Source organism: Schistocerca americana, chromosome 2 (genome assembly GCF_021461395.2).
Source record: "Schistocerca americana isolate TAMUIC-IGC-003095 chromosome 2, iqSchAmer2.1, whole genome shotgun sequence".
NCBI classification, from domain to species: Eukaryota; Metazoa; Arthropoda; class Insecta; order Orthoptera; family Acrididae; genus Schistocerca; species Schistocerca americana.
In genome coordinates, this window is record NC_060120.1 from 593,200,749 (window position 1) to 593,219,006 (window position 18,258).

Genomic DNA, 18,258 nt, shown 5'->3' on the forward strand with positions numbered 1-18,258 from the left:
AGCAGTGGTAGCGTGGACCCTGATGTTTAAGCATGTTTTATATCTGTTTCGTAAAAATCTGTGAAGTCTTGGTTTGTGGACTTCATCATCACCATTCTGCTCTATAAAAAATAAACAAATGAATAATGGAAGCTGTCTTTAACCCGTACGGTTGGCTTGAACACCATACTGCTTGGTCCAGTTCCAGGTGATATGTTCTGGCTGTCCTCGAACCTATGAATTAATTTACCAAGTTACTTATAGGAGACTTTCCAGTTTAACGTGGACTCCGGACCGCTGCGTAACTTGACATTCTTCACGTTACCACAATGGTTCACAGACGTGAAATAATCGATAACTGACGCAAAAACCCTACAACCTCTGCAGACTGAAACCAATTTCTTTGTATTTAAGCCTGACACGCCATTTAGTCACCGAGCCATATCCGTCTACTCTTGCAATCATAAAATGAAATTGCAACAGAAAACATTTTTCTTTTCTAATTGCATGTGTGACAGTCTTGAAAACGAGCTCAATTAAGTATAAAGAGTCAGCTTTTTAAATTTTTTCTCTTAGTGCTAACATTCCGACGTTTTTCAGCAGTAATCTTTCTCCTCGTGTTGCGAACGTCAACGACTTTGGCAACGTTAACAACAAGTAGTCATTCCCGTCCGTGAAGTCGTTTTCTGCTTTTATATTGTGAAGTAACATGTCGCCTTAGGAGGTGGACGCAGTTGCACAAAGTAACGCGATCAATCTTTATTCCTGCACCGCGGAGGCGATAGTTGGCTCTCTAGGACGGTACGCTGTTGGACAGTAAGGAATGCATCCGTGGGCTGTAAGCGGAAGCAGTTGGCAGCACTGTCGTGAAAAAAATTACAACGTGTTCCCTGGAGTCTCCTTTACCATCAGAGTTCGTCGCAAGTTGTCAGAGTTACGAGCTTTTTTGCGTTACGGCAGAATAGAGAATGTATACGACCTACTCGTCGCTACAATCCAAGCAACGTTCAGTCACTGTAATTTTGTAACAACAGTGATCACCCTACCACGGAACCATAAAGAAATGTTTTGGTAATGAGTGAACAAATGTGAGCAATATGCGGCGTTGGTTCAAAAAGTGAGAACATACCGTGGTTAGAAACCATAACAAACAGAACGCCTTTGTTAGCAACCGCTTGCAACTGAAAGTTACAAATTCGATCTTACCCAAAAGCTGCTGATACGCAACAACGTAAAGGATAAGGATTTTTCCAACCAGCTATGTCACTGTGAAGTTGTAATTTCGGTACACTCGAATAAGCCAGTGACAAAATATAAAACTGAAATATCAACTCAGAGTGTCGTCTCACAGAAGAAAGTATGAATAGTGTTATCAACTGCAAAAGTTAGAGCATAATTAATTTCTTGGATGCAGTTAATGTTATAATCTTCTGGAATAGGGAACAACAATAAAACTCAGCATGCGCTTTGACGAGGAATATGAAATACCATATCTTTTACGTACAGTGGAGGATGATCTTGATGTAGATCACGATGGCACTAGTGACTGAATTCAAACAGCGGTTAGAGTCTCAAATATGAAAGAAAGAGTGGTGTTGATCCGTGACGTATTTACTAAACTAGACTGAATATTTGTTGAATAAGTGTATTACGTTATCTGGCTACTTGAAAATGACAATTTGTAGTTAGTGACTCCAGCCTAAGGAAACTTTTTGTATTCTGTTGGTTAAAACGTTTCCCTTGCTCATACGACTTCAGGCATACAGCAGCATTTTGCAATACGTGGCGATGAGGCCGACAACAGAATTTGTGCACCATATTAGTAATGGTTGGTCTGGTATGCCGATCAGCTTGAATGAATTTTCTAATCGGTTTGACACACTGTTTCAGGCAAATGTAAGACTAATAGCACAGATGGCTTACACATATTTCTTTCACCGATTACGTAAACGTGAAATACAAGCGCTACAAAGGCACCCACCAGCAGAAGTAAAACCCAGGATAAGAGTGTGTCCAATATGTGCGGAACCTAAAACTGGAAGAACTTACGACGGTGACACTGCCACGTGTAATGCTCTTATATGTAGTAAGGTGCAAGGCTATTCCCTCTACACTTCTATGCAAAAGCGTCGCTGAAACTTGCGAATACGATGGTCACTCACACAACTCAGTAACAGGCCATACATCAGTCAGAAGAAGGAAAACTTCTGGTTATATGTCATGAGTGTACTGGGTGCTATTTCGCATCCGTAATATCATTAGAATAGGGGCCGCACGGGATTAGCCGAGCGGTCTCAGGCGCTGCAGTCACGGACTGTGCGGCTGGTCCCGGCGGAGGTTAGAGTCCTCCCTCGGGCATGGGTGTGTGTGTGTTTGTCCTTAGGATTATTTAGGTTAAGTAGTGTGTAAGCTTAGGGACTGATGACCTTAGCAGTTAAGTCCCATGAGATTTCACACACATTTGAACATTTTGAACTAGAATAGGACCGAGGTATCTTAACAGATTTATAAGTCTGTCTACATTTTTCTTTTAAAATTCACGCGTTTCCTGTGACCAGATCTCTTATTATTGAAGAAAAAAAGCGCCGCAAGAAACAGCCTTCCTTGTCGGGGCTTTCATAGTGCATCAGCCCACGAGTTTTCCCCTATGATCACATGTGACATCTCAAAGAGTTTCTTTTAGTAGCAGCATCACGTTCTGGGAAAGAAAAAAGGAAGGTGGCGACATTCGTTGCGCAGAGTAATACAGCGCAAGAGAGCCAGGGCACCCCAACACTCATTTCCGACTTCGCACGCCGCGGCCGGGCCTGCAGCAGATGGGGGCTTTTGAAGACGGTCGGGGCGTTGCCGATAACATTATTCCGCGAAACGGCAGGGGCCAACCGATAAAGGCGGAGGGCCTGCTGGCCCGCCTTATCTGGCGACGTATCTCCGCAGAAGTTGGCTGCACTGCCGGTCCTCTCGCACTTCAATCGCGCGCAGCACACAGCCGCAAGCGGCGCCCCGCCGCCCTGGCGCCCCCTTCCGCTTCTCACGCCGGCTAATGGTGCCGGCGCCCTGAACAACTGCGCGCAGACTTCCAGCTTTTCTCGCAATCTGGCAGAGCACACAGCCGGGGGCAGGCCCGGGCGCAGGGCCGCCAACGTCCGCGGTCGCGCGCCGCGCACTCTGCTCCAGCCAGCCAATCTGCGAGCGCACACAGCCGTGGGGCGCTCCTCCGCCCCCGGGCGCCGCCGCTCGCTGTCTTACCCGGCGTGGCAGCCAGCCCCTTTCTATTACCGGGGACAACTTGATGGCTTTTCCACCTGAGAGCGTAGAATACGGGCCGGGCGCTGCAGCAGGCATCAGGAGAGGCTGCGCTGCAATCTCGTCCCCGGCCTCAGGCGCGCAGATCCCCTGAGCCGCCGAGCCGGCAGCTTTACTAAAGGTGCAGTGCCCGCGCTCAAGGAGGCCATAATTATCACACCGCCATAAATACCTGCCTTACGTGTCTTTCAACTGACCGCACGAAGTAATCTACTTCTATCTGACAATTTTATATTTACGTAAGTAAATCCTTCAATAATCTATTTCAGATTTATACAGATAACAATTAAAGAAATTAAGCGAAACAATGCCATTTGCAAAAAAACGAGTATAGTTATTGATATCGACAACACATGTAGCACATATTCTAAAAGCCAATCGCTTCTCGTAAGTATTTCTGACGCACGTCTTTCCTCATCTCTTCTTTATAGTACCTCTTCGTTTTCCAATATGACATTACTATAACACACGAGGGCGTGCTGAAAATCAATGCCTCTGAATTTTTGTTTCTGTTCTCAATATCAGTTGAGGTATTATATGTCATACATATTACTCTGTATAATTTCTCGCTTCGCTGACGCAAGTTGCAACCCTCTTCCGCTCTAAAGCTCCGTTGTACGGTGTAACAGGGCAGTGTGTTGCGCGCCAGGGCGACTATGGCGAAAAATAAATATGCAGACATGAAGACTAAAGATGCAGCCTGTTAATAAAGTCTGTTTTTTTTTTTTTTTTTTTTTTTTTTTGAAAAAGCTTTCAGAGCATTCATACAAAATTTCGGAAGCAATACTTTTACTGTTCAACACGCCTAGGTATTTATATCTAGCTGACTCGTATAGCGTAAAGCGCAGCGTGCTAGGTCGCAAGAAGGGGAAGGGAGGCAGACCCGGGATTATGGCGGATAGCGACCGTGGCCTGTTTCACCGGTCAGCCTGAGTATTGTTTTTAGGATGTTCCCCACGCTATTTTACGTAAATATAACGCTAGTCCCACAACTACACCTAAGACAATACGATACACAAATAGTTAAAATACGATAGCACACACAACAAAGTTACCACGATCCACAGACGTATGGCGAACACGACTTCCCTCTCTTGGGTTACCCTGACGACTGCCAAGTACGGAAGGGCATCCCTACACTAAGTTAAATACTAAAATAAAATTTGCCAACTGCTGAAAAAAAGTTAACCCCAAACTAGACGAGATAACGCCAGGGAGAGGAAAGAATGATTGAAAATAACTAAACAAATCACGCAAAACAGTATCAGTTGCAATACAAAAGGCACATATCCTAATAATCAGCCGCTTTTCCTAAGAATGCTCAGTTCACATATTTCGTCTTATGACCCTTATGGTACCTCTTATTTCACAATGTAATATTTCAAGAACATTTTTATCTTCTGCCAAGTCCGCAGCTCGTGGTCGTGCGGTACCGTTCTCGCTTCCCGCGCCCGGGCTCCCGGGTTCGATTCCCGGCGGGGTCAGGGATTTTCTCTACCTCGTGATGAGTGGGTGTTGTGTGCTGTCCTTAGGTTACTTAGTTTTAAGTAGTTCTAAGTTCTAGGGGTCTGATGACCATAGATGTTAAGTCCCATACTGCTCAGAGCCATTTGAACCATTCTTCTTCTTCTGCCAAACGGCATCTCTAGACACTGTGAAACTGACTAGAATATTTTACTTTTGCGTGTCAGTCGCCTTGAACGGAATTTCGGACTGTTAGATACTGTGAGCATGGCCGTACCACGTGCCGAGCGTGAAAGTATCAAACGTAAAATCACCTCTCGAGCTAGCGGCTTGTGATTTCACATAATGTGAATATTTCAAACACAGTAACTGCGACATAGCATTATAACAACCATTCTCTTTTTGAACCACACACAATTTTGTCTCGCCCTGTTTGTTTTCATAACGATGTTGTAGCGTCTGCAATGACTGAGGGCGCACAAAATGGAGCACGTTAACTGGAGGTATCGAAAGAAATGTCGTTTAAAAATAGCAACGTTCAGGCTGAAGGAGCGTAGCCCGTCGATTACAATATGTGAATCTAGATGTAAATGAAAATTTCAGCACGACTTAACAACGAAATTTAGAAACGACGGTACATGATTTCCACAGCCAGTGCTACTCACGCGCTCAACCACCTCTCACAGTGCAAAAGCACTGAAAATATAAGCCTATTACGTTGTGAAAAGTTTTTGAGCCTACACTTTTAACATATATTTTTAACAACCACGACATAGTACCCATATGGATAAAAATCAGATTTCCATAGTACTGCGACAACGCCTCTTCTATCGTTCTCAGCGACGACTGTGCGCAGCACCATATTGCTTAGCGAATAAGGGAGCTTGGAGCAGCGAAAGACCACCGCACTCCTAATTAAAAGTTCAAACTACTAGAATCACTGTTGGAGTTGCGAGTGCATTGCGAACGGCTCGTCTGTCAACTGACTCCATTCCACCGATATTCATCAGGCAACAACTCAAACCCAACGCTATACTCATGAATCGAATTAATAATTGTATAGCTAGAACAACTGAACACACCAATTGAAACTACACACACATGACTGGGCAGCGCCACAAAGTTTAATTTAGATATCCTAACTGATCGATATTCGTGCCTTTGTAGCGGTGTTGTACGTTATTTTTTATACCCCAAATGAAGACATCTGCTCTTTAAATTGTTAAATAACCTTCATACCGTGCCGGCCGTTGTGACCGACGGTTCTAGGCGCTTCAGTCCGGAACCGCGCGACTGCTATGGTCGCTGGTTGGAATCCTGCCTCGGGTATGGATGGGTGTAATGTCGTTAGGTTAGTTAGGTTTAAGTAGTTCTAAGTGTAGGGCACTGATGACCTCAGACGTTAAGTCCATAGGGCTCAAGCCATCTGAACAATTTTTTGAACCTTCACACCGATAACTTCGTCACTAATTGCTCTTAAGATGACTCAGTAATAACTTCTCTCAGTAACTTTTATGTTGCGTTCGCCTTATGCAGAAAGCAGTTTGTTACGTTCACCCAACATCTTTCGTTATCGCTGAGGCGTGAGAGCTTATGCTAACTACCCTAAAATTTAAGTATTTGGATCTTCCTGGTATATTAAAGCTGTGAGCCGGACTGGAATCCAAGCCTGGCAAAGTTATGGGTTTGGGTCTCGGTCTGGCGCACAATTTTAAACTGACAAGAAGTTTCCAGAGAGCGCACCGTCAGCTGCGGAGTGAGAGATTCGTATTTGATTATTAAATGGTTCAAATGGCTCTGAGCACTATGGGACTTAACTGCTGAGGTCATCAGTCCCCTAGAACTTAGAACTACTGAAACCTAACTAACCTAAGGACATCACACACATCCATGCCCGAGGCAGGATTCGAACCTGCGACCGTAGCAGCCGTGCGGTTCCGGACTGAGCGCCTGGAACCGCTAGACCACCGCGGCCGGCTATTTGATTATTACATTCGTTAAAACTAACGCATTTTATTATAACGACCTACTCGTGCACATTTTGATATTCAAAAGTTATATGAAGGATGTTGACGAACATTTTCAAATCATTCTATTATTAAATGCGAGATTGTTATCTTTTTAACTCTGTCGTACTATTTTTTAGGATAACAAAGATGCAAAACAGAAAAACACCGTCCACGACCGCTGCTTCTTGTTACGACGTATCGCTACGGAATTTGATCCCAAGGCATCATCAAGAAATTCTTGTCACATGACTGATGACTATGATTCATATCCAGAATACAGTTTTCGTGTCTGCTGCCAATCAGCTTCGGTTTCTACGAAATGCAAAGCTAGTTTCAGTTTGCTCAAAGAACGTTCGTTTTGGAGTCAGTCTTTCATTATCCCTTTCCGAAGTGTACGACTTGCATTTCACGGGGTCCGCTGTTCCCCTTGTTTCTCTGCCTCCCCTTCTCCTGTTTCTCGCTCTTCTTCACCTCTTTTACCTTCCAGCCCCTTGCTTAGCGCCACCTTTAGAGGCGCTCGTTTGCTCTACCAGGGGCCGATCCTTCCCGTCGCCTCGCGTGGCTTCCCAGGCGTGACGCGGTGTACGGTTCGTTAGGTAGATCTACTCTAGCTTCGCGCAACGGGAAGGCATCGTGTCGCCGGCAGCCTGTGCCACTTGGCGCCTAGCGCCGGTCACATCTGTGCGCCGGTATAAATGACACCGTGTTCCTAGACGTGCTAGACAAACTACCGGAATACGATATTGCAGTGCCTGTGTTATTCTGAATTACGGTGCAAAGTTTCTCATGCATGCATGTCCATAGGAACTTGGCATCGTAATTCAGAATAACACAGGCTCTGAAATATCATATTTATCCACCGACACCGGGCAAGCGACCTTCAAGTGAAATGTTTCGCCTGTACAGAAATATACATAATGGATGTACGAGTACAGGTCGTACACACATGGTTGACAACATATGCAAATTTGGGTCTGGTCATGAGCCGTGCACGGACAGCCAAATGGTTAGGCGACCTCTCGCGATAAGCGGGAAATCCGGGTTCGAGTCCCGGTCCGGCATGACTGTCCAAAGGAACCTTGCATCGTCCCAGGTTCTGCTTTATCGGGCAGGCGACTTTCAAGTGAAATGTTTTGCCTGTACGGGAATACATGTAATGGATGTACAAATACAAGATGTAGACGCATGGTTGACGATATACGGAAGTTTATCTGGTCGTGAGTCGTGTACGGATAGCCAACTGATAAGGAGACCGCTCTCGCGTTAAGCGGGTAATCCACAGCTACATCTGTCGGACTACTTGTTATCTGGCCCACATCAGACAACCCGATAATTCCTGTCTTCCTCGCATAGGTTCCGGGAACAGGCAGCACAGTGGAACGCTAATATCTTGTGACTCAGCTGCATCCACGTCATATATGCGAACACTTTGAAGCCCTGTGAAACCGAAATACCTTTTCAATTTCGCTGTGCGTTAAAGAATTCATAATGACGGGCGAGCAACTGTTCTACGTACGTAATTATTTCTTTTATCTACATCCGAAAAACAAACTACGTTTTAACCTTTCTTCCATCGCCGAAGCTAATCATTTCCTCCCTTCTCATAAGGTTTATCTTTCACTAACTTATTTTACTTTTATACCCGATAGACCTGGTAGCGCGCATGGCAAAGCAGAAATAATTCCAACATTGTTGGATGCTTCCTCGGCGGTAAGCCCGAATGTGTGATACTCCTCAGTCCTATCAAACCAGCGTATGTAGTATTTCTCACAAGAAGACGTAATGCATGAAAATAATCCAGCAAACAAAGATTACAGACGCGCCAATCACTGCATTTTTGGTGCTTACGTGATGATCGCTTTTTTCTCCCTTTAAAGTTATTGTACAACAAAGAACGCTAACACACACGTATACGCACAATGTAAGTGCAGAATAATAACACAGGGATAGTTGCGCTAAAATATTCTTAACCGTAGAACCTACTGTTATGAAATCCTATCTGTATCCAGAAATGAAAATCTTTGGATTTCAGGGCAAACGAGTAATTGTAGTGCACTTCTTAGTGTATCGTGTCATTTATTGCTCAATTATAAGTACAGTGTCCGTCTATGTGAAGTATATGCAAACTCCATGCCCGAAAGCAACCGAATGCACTTTCGCGGCTTTCAAGGCCCCAGGTGAAATTAAGAGGGAGAGAATGCTAAAAAGTACCCATAATGTCACTTCTCTTGCGAGTTTCTGATACACTGGATTTTCTTGGGATATGATGCACGAAAGAATTTTTTCCTTTTTTCCCCCAACATTTCCACAAAACATATTTTCGTCGCCTACATTTAACATTGCAACATTCTACGAAATAATAGTGAATTGAGAAAACAACTTGCACTAGCGACTGCACTTGATTTCAGTTATTTATACCTATCTGCCCTTACACATTAGACTGTAGCTACAGGAAAAAGGACGTGAACCCGTGCGCCTATGAGAAGGCACAACAGCTTAGATCTAAATAGTGAGTTTCCCAAATGTCAGATACAAGATCTTAGATGTCCTGCACATCTCTACATTTACTTGAAGTAGAATTATATATACAGTGTCTTAATTAATTCAGTGTTGCCTTCACTACAATGGAAAAAAGTTGCCAGTAATTTCTTAATTTATTGCACGACAGCTTTCGAAACATAGAGCTTCATATGCAGGTGCCATCAAATAATTATGTAAAATTAAATGTGAGGTGGACTTGCCAGTCAGTCACGGGATCGTAGGACCACGATTTCTGTGTCGTACTGTACAGGCGGGTGGAGTATTTGCCGTTCCTACGCTCCCATGCATGTTTTTGACATGGGTGTGATCTCCCAGGACTGACTAGCCCGACTGCCACACATTTATGTTCCAATAATTATAGGGTGGCACCTGAAAATCAATCTTTATGCTTCGAAACCAGTCGTGCAATAAATTATGAAATTTCTGACAACTGAAGCGGGTTTTTTATTCTATAAACGTTTCTCAGTTGCCTATGTTCACCCGATCGAATTTTTCGGAAAACTGTTAGTAGCGAATTAGTGAACCATTCGTCCTACTGAAATGGCAGAGCAATATTCTGCTGTCCTATAGTCTTTCCTTCAGGAGAACTTCGATAGCACTGTTGGATTTAAACTCACATACCGTATAATATTACTGATCGCTTTGGTTCGATTTGCATTTTAACATTATTTCAAAACAAAGCTGCGGTTGAGTGGTATTCAAGAGTTTGTTACTTACGATTCAGCGAGCACCTCGCCACATTCCTGACTGCTGCTGCGTTCTTACCTGCAACAAAAGATAGAAAATATCAGTAATGATGATCGGTAAATAATAACAGCGCGATGGCAGAATATACTGTGACTGTAGAAGAAGGTAAATGTTTTACTACGTTTTTACGAATTCTGAACGAACAGTAGTACCATAAGTTTCCACTACTGCAGTAGGATTCAGCTTACACAGTGAACCAACTGACAGTGCCCAAAGAATATCAGCATGTGAAAAAGAGTATTTACATATTACGATTCTCGTACGCTAGATGGATCAATGAACCGGTCAACTAGTGGTGGTTCTTACTAACTTTTTTCTGAACGGTACCGAAACTAAAACACAGTGAAAATCAGATGTTGCGCAGTGTCTGTAGCACTCCTGTCTATCGTGTCGCACTTTTCATTTCTGAGCACACAGTGAGCACGTGACGATGTCAACAACAACTGCGTCTCCTGCCAAGTGTGAAGTGCCCGTTGAGCGGCTTCGCCTGATTCTATCTAGCGCACGTAACGTAAGTTCATGCGTTTCCATCTTTATTACAATTCCCGGCCGCACATTGCAGGTGCAATGAAGACGCTCCAGCAGCGTTTTCGATGGGGCGCATTTGATCACCCATTATACAGCATGGATTTGGCTCCCTCTAGTTTTCATCTCTTTGCTCACATGAAGCGCTGGCTATGAGGACAGAATTTTGGCACAGACGGCGGTTTGCATACCAGTGTAGGGGTTTAGCAGAAAGCACAGGCGGGTGCCTGTTATGACGAGGGTAGTGGAAAGCTGAAACCACGCTAAGACAAATGTCTGAGTCGGAACGGCGTCTATGTAGGGAAGTAAGACCCTTGTACATATACTGCCACCAAAGACAGCAAGATTATGTGCAAAAAAAATTGCCGAGGCGCCCTAGGCATCAGACGCCAACGGCACAACGCACAACGTACTTGTAGTGCGGGTTGCAGCGAACTCAGTCCCTACAGCACAAACGACAAGTAGCTTCGCAAACCCGGAACTCCGCGGCCTGTCCAGCAGAGGTCGTAAACAGCACTCAAGCCAGGTCACCAGGCGGCTACGCGGCGACGGCAGAGGTCATTGGCAAACTTTATCTCTTCATGCATCCGCCATGTCACGTGCCAAAAATAGGTCTTCATATATCCATCCGCGAGGCGGCTATTTAGTCCGGCGCACGAGCCCTGGAGAGCCCTGTATTTCTGGACAGCTATCCCCCGCCTCAGCCAGGACACTAAGTAATCAGTGACGTGCTTGTTGAGACTGGTATAACTGTACTGAAAGGCTAGAAGACTGGAAGTTTCTAGCCTTGCCTGACTGTTGGCTCTCAACACTTCTTCAGCGAAGTACACCATAGGAACTGCTAAGTGTCTATTATTCTTGAATGGACCTTGGATTTGGACTTTCGGTTTAAACTTGAAAAGAGAAATCTATTTTTCGGTTTTAACCTAAGTTATTTAGGACTGCAAGACTGCTCATTAAATAGCATGTGACAACAGAAACTTAATTTACTGCTTTTAATGTAAAATTCGTAAGACATTAAGAATGTGTTCACTGAAGCGCGTGTAACTCTTTCCAGTACCAGGGACCTTATTTATTTACTCTGGAAGTCTAAGTGGTTCCTATGTTTGCGCAGCATCATTTATTTTGTTTCATTTACTGAAGGAGTAGCTTCCATTTTGTTTCATGTATTGAAGAATCGTCCTTTCTTTAGTTTCATTGCAGAGAATATTCTTGTAGACATTGTGTTCAATATAACTTTGTTTGTTCCCTATAACTTGGTTGTTTACATCACAAATTCTCAGTCACGTGTGAGTCCTTGCCTCGCAGGATGGAGACAATTTTACTGGTAGAGACAGGTGTGAAGAGGATCTCTTCTGGCCGTTAACAACAAGCCTTCTGTTCGGAGAGAATAACGTGATGAACACTTCTCTTCTTAACCCAAAATATGTTGTATCTATCTCCGTTGCACATTAAATTCTTTCTGGTCAAAAATTGTGTGAATGACATTTCCTTCACAAAACCTCAGAAAACCACTACCCTCCCCATGTTCTGGGGAGGCAAGTTTCGTAGCTTCAGTGAGGCAAAAATAAAGGAAATAATATTTGTAAGACCATAAATTAGGGAGTTAATTTCATTATCATGATTCTTTAACCGATGTTGAAAGAATAACTAGAAAAATGCCAGCACGAACTTTTTGAGCAGTCATAGGACAGAGAACCAGTGCGATAGTGTAAAAAACAGTTGAAATCATAACGATCGGTTGCGAAATGGAAATCACTGTGAAAATCTAAAATGTTTTCTTTGCAACGTTTAGCAACAACTTCCAGCTACTACTCTACATAGTCACCGCTCCGGCTTAAGATATTTGACGTAACGTATTACGAACTTTCCAATATCCTCGTCATTGAAGGCACCCTACTGTGCTTTCTGCCAAACCCGTATGATGGTCTGCAGAGCGTTGTCAATAGCAAAACGCAGTCCTCATAGCCAGCGGTTCATGTGAACAGTGAGATAAAAATCGGAGAGTGCCAAGTCTGCGCTGTATGGTTGGTGATGACACACTTCCCATCGAAAACGGTGCACGATCATCTTTGTTGCAACTGCAGTTTGCCGCTGAGAATTGTCATGAAGACGTACAGGCATGGTGGTTACGCTGTATGGGCTGCATGAAACGGGCTGAACCCCTCAGCACGCACACCACACGTTGGCGGGAGACACAACTGGTCTATTCATCTTTACGTGATCACTGTGCGCCGAGAACTGAAAAGTGCTATGTGTTGCGACTGATGGGCATACTGGAGACACTGCACAATACATCTGCGCAAAACTTCTTCTGATACTCACTGTGGTTTTAATTTCGCAACCGATCGGAATTTGAAACAAAAAGTCCTCGTAACATGTTACATAAACTACATTCCTTGGATGATCATATGGATTTTTCCCCGGATAAACTTGGCACTGCTCGTGACGAACATGGGAAACGGTTCCACCATGACCTTTCCCAAACGGAACAACGTTTTCAAGGTAACTAAAGTACCGAAATGTTGTCCGACTATTGCTGTTTCTTATGAAGCGTCGTTTCTGATGGGAAGTATTGCAGGAAACGAGGAAGTAAATATTTTTAAGCATCATTCTTTGCTTTTCTGTGCTTGTTTCTCATGTCTGATTGCTTTGTGTACTGGCCGATCATTCTGCTGTTTGCATTTGGAAGTTATTTTGCGAGGGCGTACCATTTTGCAGATACGTGTAATACGTAGGCTGCCACACGTCTTTACGAGAACAGTCTGGTACAGAAATTCTGAAAGCATCCAGAAACAACCTATATTGTTCTCGTAACTGATCTTTCTACATATGAACCTGAAAGACAGTAGACGGAATTTAAATTTACAAAAATACTTACGTTGTATCCATCTTGTACAATGAAAACTAACACTTTTTTTTCAGAACTTTTGATTTTAGGCTCAGTTCGACCGACGGCTCATTTTCTGTAAACGTAAATCGACATTAATAATTGGTCACTATTCTCTTCTTTTCCAATCAGATATATCGATAAATGCATAACTGGAACCATTAATATCTGGATTTGGAGTGTTTACTTGACAAGGCTTCGAAGTAAACACTCCGAAAACGAATTCACGGAATCACGATATTAACGCTCCAGTTATGGAAGTATCGACAATCTGATCGTCTACATATGGAGTGCATAGGAGCCTGAAGATGGCATTAGTGAAATTCCGAAACTTGTTGTCTAAATAAAATAACTTCTATAAACAACCATCCGTTGCGATTTTCCTTGGTAAAGGTTTGACCTGCCGCTGTCCCTTATCCAGAACGGATCAACAGAGAACTATTCTCTTCTGCTTGTTACAGTCTTACTCAAAAGACCACATTTACCTCCCGTCATCAAACGTTCCCGATTCGGCGTAAAATCTACAAAACAAGAGAAACTAATCAAAAGGGTTGGAAACACTGCACACATTTATTAGTAAGCATAGTAGTACTTTACGTAAGTATTAATCATCTTACTGTGAGAGGTGGCACATTGGTGAAAACAACATAATTTTTTACATGACGAAGCAGACAACATTTCAGGTAAATGCTGGAATAGCTCATTTGACTAAACTATGACCTATTTCCTCTTATACCCTTATTCAACTTGACATGTGCTCTTCCTCTAATGATCACACCGCCGACGAGATTGTTCAGCTCTGACCTTCCTTCGGCAATGGCTACGTGATTACGACTCTAGTGGGAAGCCTGGACAAGGCCTAATTTCGCATCGCTTCCCGTAGTTATCGCCTGTACTGTGCGACGCTCTGCGTTCGTCTCGAGTGCCTCGCAAACGTGAGGCGAACGTAGCCGCTCTCGAGACGGAGACACATGGTATCCGGCTCGCAGGGCGTGTAGCTGTTGGCACACAAGCCCTGCAGGGAGCGCGCGCCTGGTTTATGGCTCCTGTTTATTCGGGAGACAAATCTCGCGGAGAATGGGGAGCTACTCTGGCGGCCAGGCGTTTGTCTCCGAGCGGTAAGCGCCCAGATTATTCACCTCTGGGGCGGCTGCGAGTAATTAAGGTCGCCAAACGAATGACTCCGCGGAAATCCGCGCGGCTTCCTAGGCCACGCCAAAATTTATTGGCGGCCCTTCTCAGATAGCAGGGACGACGAGTTACCCCACCCTCTCAAATCGCCTCTCGGGTTTCCCCTACGTATTGACACCTGGGCCGAAGGTACAGCTGCATACCGCAGACCCGATGAGATGATACCCTCAGAAAAAAGTTTTGTTATTCCTGGGCTACTTTAGAACTACATAGTGAAAGTTCGCCTACCGAAGCGAACACAAGAGTGGTTCTTCAATATACAAGTCCTATTAGTGCTGTTATATTTATAAAACAACGCACATAAAAATGCCTACGTGTACCAGTGCACGGAGGGAAACATTGAGTAACACGATTCCGAATGTTTTATATGAGATTCATTATTTAAATTTCATGACTGCCATTTTTTCCCTCATTGTGTTGAAATTTCTCTCAAAGTTTCCCTACTACAAGGAAACGAAGAGATGCAGTATATTGCTGAAGACAACTTGTATGATTCAATTTGCAATTTTTGCTAGACCTGTTGCAATGCACCAAGACTGCAGTATATTCGTGGTTTCTTATTTTCACTTTTGTTTACAGTGGGAAAAAATAGAAATTCATTGTAGTCTACGTTACGTAAATTTTAGTAATTTACTTCAAGCTATGACGGGGGTTTTTTACTGCTTGTAAGGTAACGTCTACGACTGTTGTGGGGTGTTGACTCTGTGGTTGTAGTAATGAAAAGTCCGTTTCTGTTCTTATCTCCTGTAAATTATCATCAAAATATTTGATCAGGGGTAATTCTGCAACTGAGGAACATATTTATAGAATAAAAGTGGTCACTTCTGTGTCGTACTGTACAGTAGGGCGCTGTGGTTGTTGGTCCTACGCTCCCATGCGTTTGTTTGAGGTGGATGTGAGCCCCCCACGACTAAGTGACCCCAGCCATACATTTATGTTCTCATGACTTTTTGGTAACGCCTGAAGATGAAAATGTAAACTCAGAAATCGGTCGAGGAATAAATTAAGAAAATTACTAGCAACTGAAGCGGATTTTCATTCTATAAATCAATTATTAAAACTTAAAGGAAACTAACTGAAATTCATTTACGTTCATTATATCCTGAGTGAGCGCATTAGAAAGGATTGAGAACATAAATATTCTGTTAATGCAGTATTGGTTACTTTTAGTTTGTATCTACTTTGAATCTAAAAACGTTGTTGGTAAAGCACAGTCAGGTGTACCATGGATTTATTAATTTTCCGCGTCCAGAACACCATGATACACAGAAGGAGCCTCCCAGAAGATCGAATAAAGATCGGGCGTCCCTGGTAACGGCATGCTGCCGGCTAATCCTCCTAAAACCAGTACATATTATGGATAAACCTGAAAAACTATCGAAGCAGAGCATTCTACCACCAGTCGATAACCATTGCCGACAGTATGAATACGTCTCGTTTGTTTTTTACCTAAGCGTTGTAATGACCAAATAGTTGCATAAACATTAATATAGACTTAACGCCACTATGTCGCGCTGTGTAGCCAATGTGAATTTTGGATGCCCTTCTGACTTACTGATCGGCTTCTTCAGGAAGAACTATCTTGCACTTGCTAGACAACATTCTCTTCACTGTCAGCTATTGGTTTCCCGGTGACGAACTGTATCCAAACATATCTCTGGGGCCAAGCTTTCCGCAAACATGAAGTGATCCAATCTTCAAACTTATTTTACATTCAAACGGTACATTTCCGGACCTGGGTTCACTATCAAAACTTTATCAAGTCCCCTTCGCAATCTCTTGAAGCCTGTAACAGGAACTGTGAACACTCTGTATAGGGCGAGGCGGCACAGAGATTAATGCTGTGGACTCTTTTATTTGGGAGAGGGGGAGTTCAAATCCGTTTCCAGCCATCACAGTGTAACCATTCACAGTTTTCCGTAAAATTCAGACCAGACGAATACCATAATGAAACGCCGTGGAGTCATCGAGAGAGCCTATCGTTCTCCAGTTAACCTATCGTTTCGTCTCTTATCATTACGACATCCATAAAACGTTAATATATAACTTCCCTTTCAGTCTTTCCTCCTTCTTGTTCAGATCTAGAGCCGATTGATATATTCCCGTCTTCGGGTCTGACCTATAAAATTTCGAAAGCCGTTGTTGGTAAGTCTATTAAGGTTCCGCTGCCTAAATCGTAAATGTTTTCGCAATTTAAATCCATCACAATATTTGAGTTTTGTGTGCTAAGTGTAAATGTTCCCTGTTGGTGACAGCGACACGTTCATATGCTTGTTAAGTGCAGTGCCATAATCACGACGAAGATGTGTGTGTGTGTGTGTGTGTGTGTGTGTGTGTGTGTGTGCGTGTGGAGAGAGAGAGAGAGAGAGAGAGAGAAGGTACGAAGCCTACTGTTGTGTAACAGGAGATGTGTGTGTGTGTGTGTGTGTGTGTGTGTGTGTGTGTGTGTGGAGAGAGAGAGAGAGAGAGAGAGAGAGAAAAGGTACGAAGCCTACTGCTGTGTAACAGGTCCGAGAGAGCTGAAAGGTTAACGTCCCCATGTGGTGAACTAAGAACTTTCCTTCAAATCGCGGTTTTTCGGATTTAGCCCAGCACTTGGGTGCGCAGTCTGGCGATTACGAGCGTCGCACAACCAACTCTCGTAGCCTCACCGTAGAAATACAAGTAATGGGTATACCTCAGTCACTTCTTGTGACCGCTTCACCGTTACCTAGCAAAGTGACACAGCGATAAGACAGGGAACTCGCCTTCGGTAGGATTTCGGTTCCAGTCTGTTTTGGGCTATCCAGATTTACGCTTTTCACGGTTTCCCTAAGCCTCTGTAGGCAAATGCAGGGATCGTTCGACTAGAAACGATATGACCGATTCCATTGCCAGACCTTCCAAAATACAGGGCGAGCCAGAAAGAACACCCCTTTTCAAGTGTTGACAAAAATTTCATTAACACAGATCTTCATAAGTTACAGATGCAGATGTGTTACCGAGACCTGAACTTTTATGTTGTTTGTAGCACTCACTACTTAAAGATCACATCACTCAGATGAGTACTGTCTTTATAGGAGTGCGCATGTGGATGGGCTACGAAGCTGCTACGCAAAGTGTTCACAGTACAGCAACAGGAATCCCGGCAACTTCTCTACGGATATCGGCTCCAGCACCTGGAGGTTTGCAGTGGGAGTTTCGGACACTCTGGGCTTAAGATACCCCTAGACTGAGGAACAAACCGGGAGCCGTCAGATCGGGTGAACTTGCTGGCCAAGCCACGTCACCAGATCGGGAGATGAGTCGTCCAAGAAGCCGTTCACGCCGTTGATCTACTGAAGAACGGCCGGTATGTGCAGTTGCACCATCCTGTTGATACCACGTGACTGGACGGGGTTGGTTGAACTTGCAGAAAACTTGTTGGGTCGCTGCTCTCGACTTCGTTTCAGTGTAAATCTCTACCACACGGACACTGTATTGCATACTCCACTTTTCCATGATAACTGAATTTCTCATTCCCTTGCAATGCTGCTAGCGTGTCACCAATTACCTGGGCTCACTCCCGAGTCACAATAGTCACTGAAAAGGGACGTTCTTTCTGACTCATCCTGTGCAAGCTTTTGC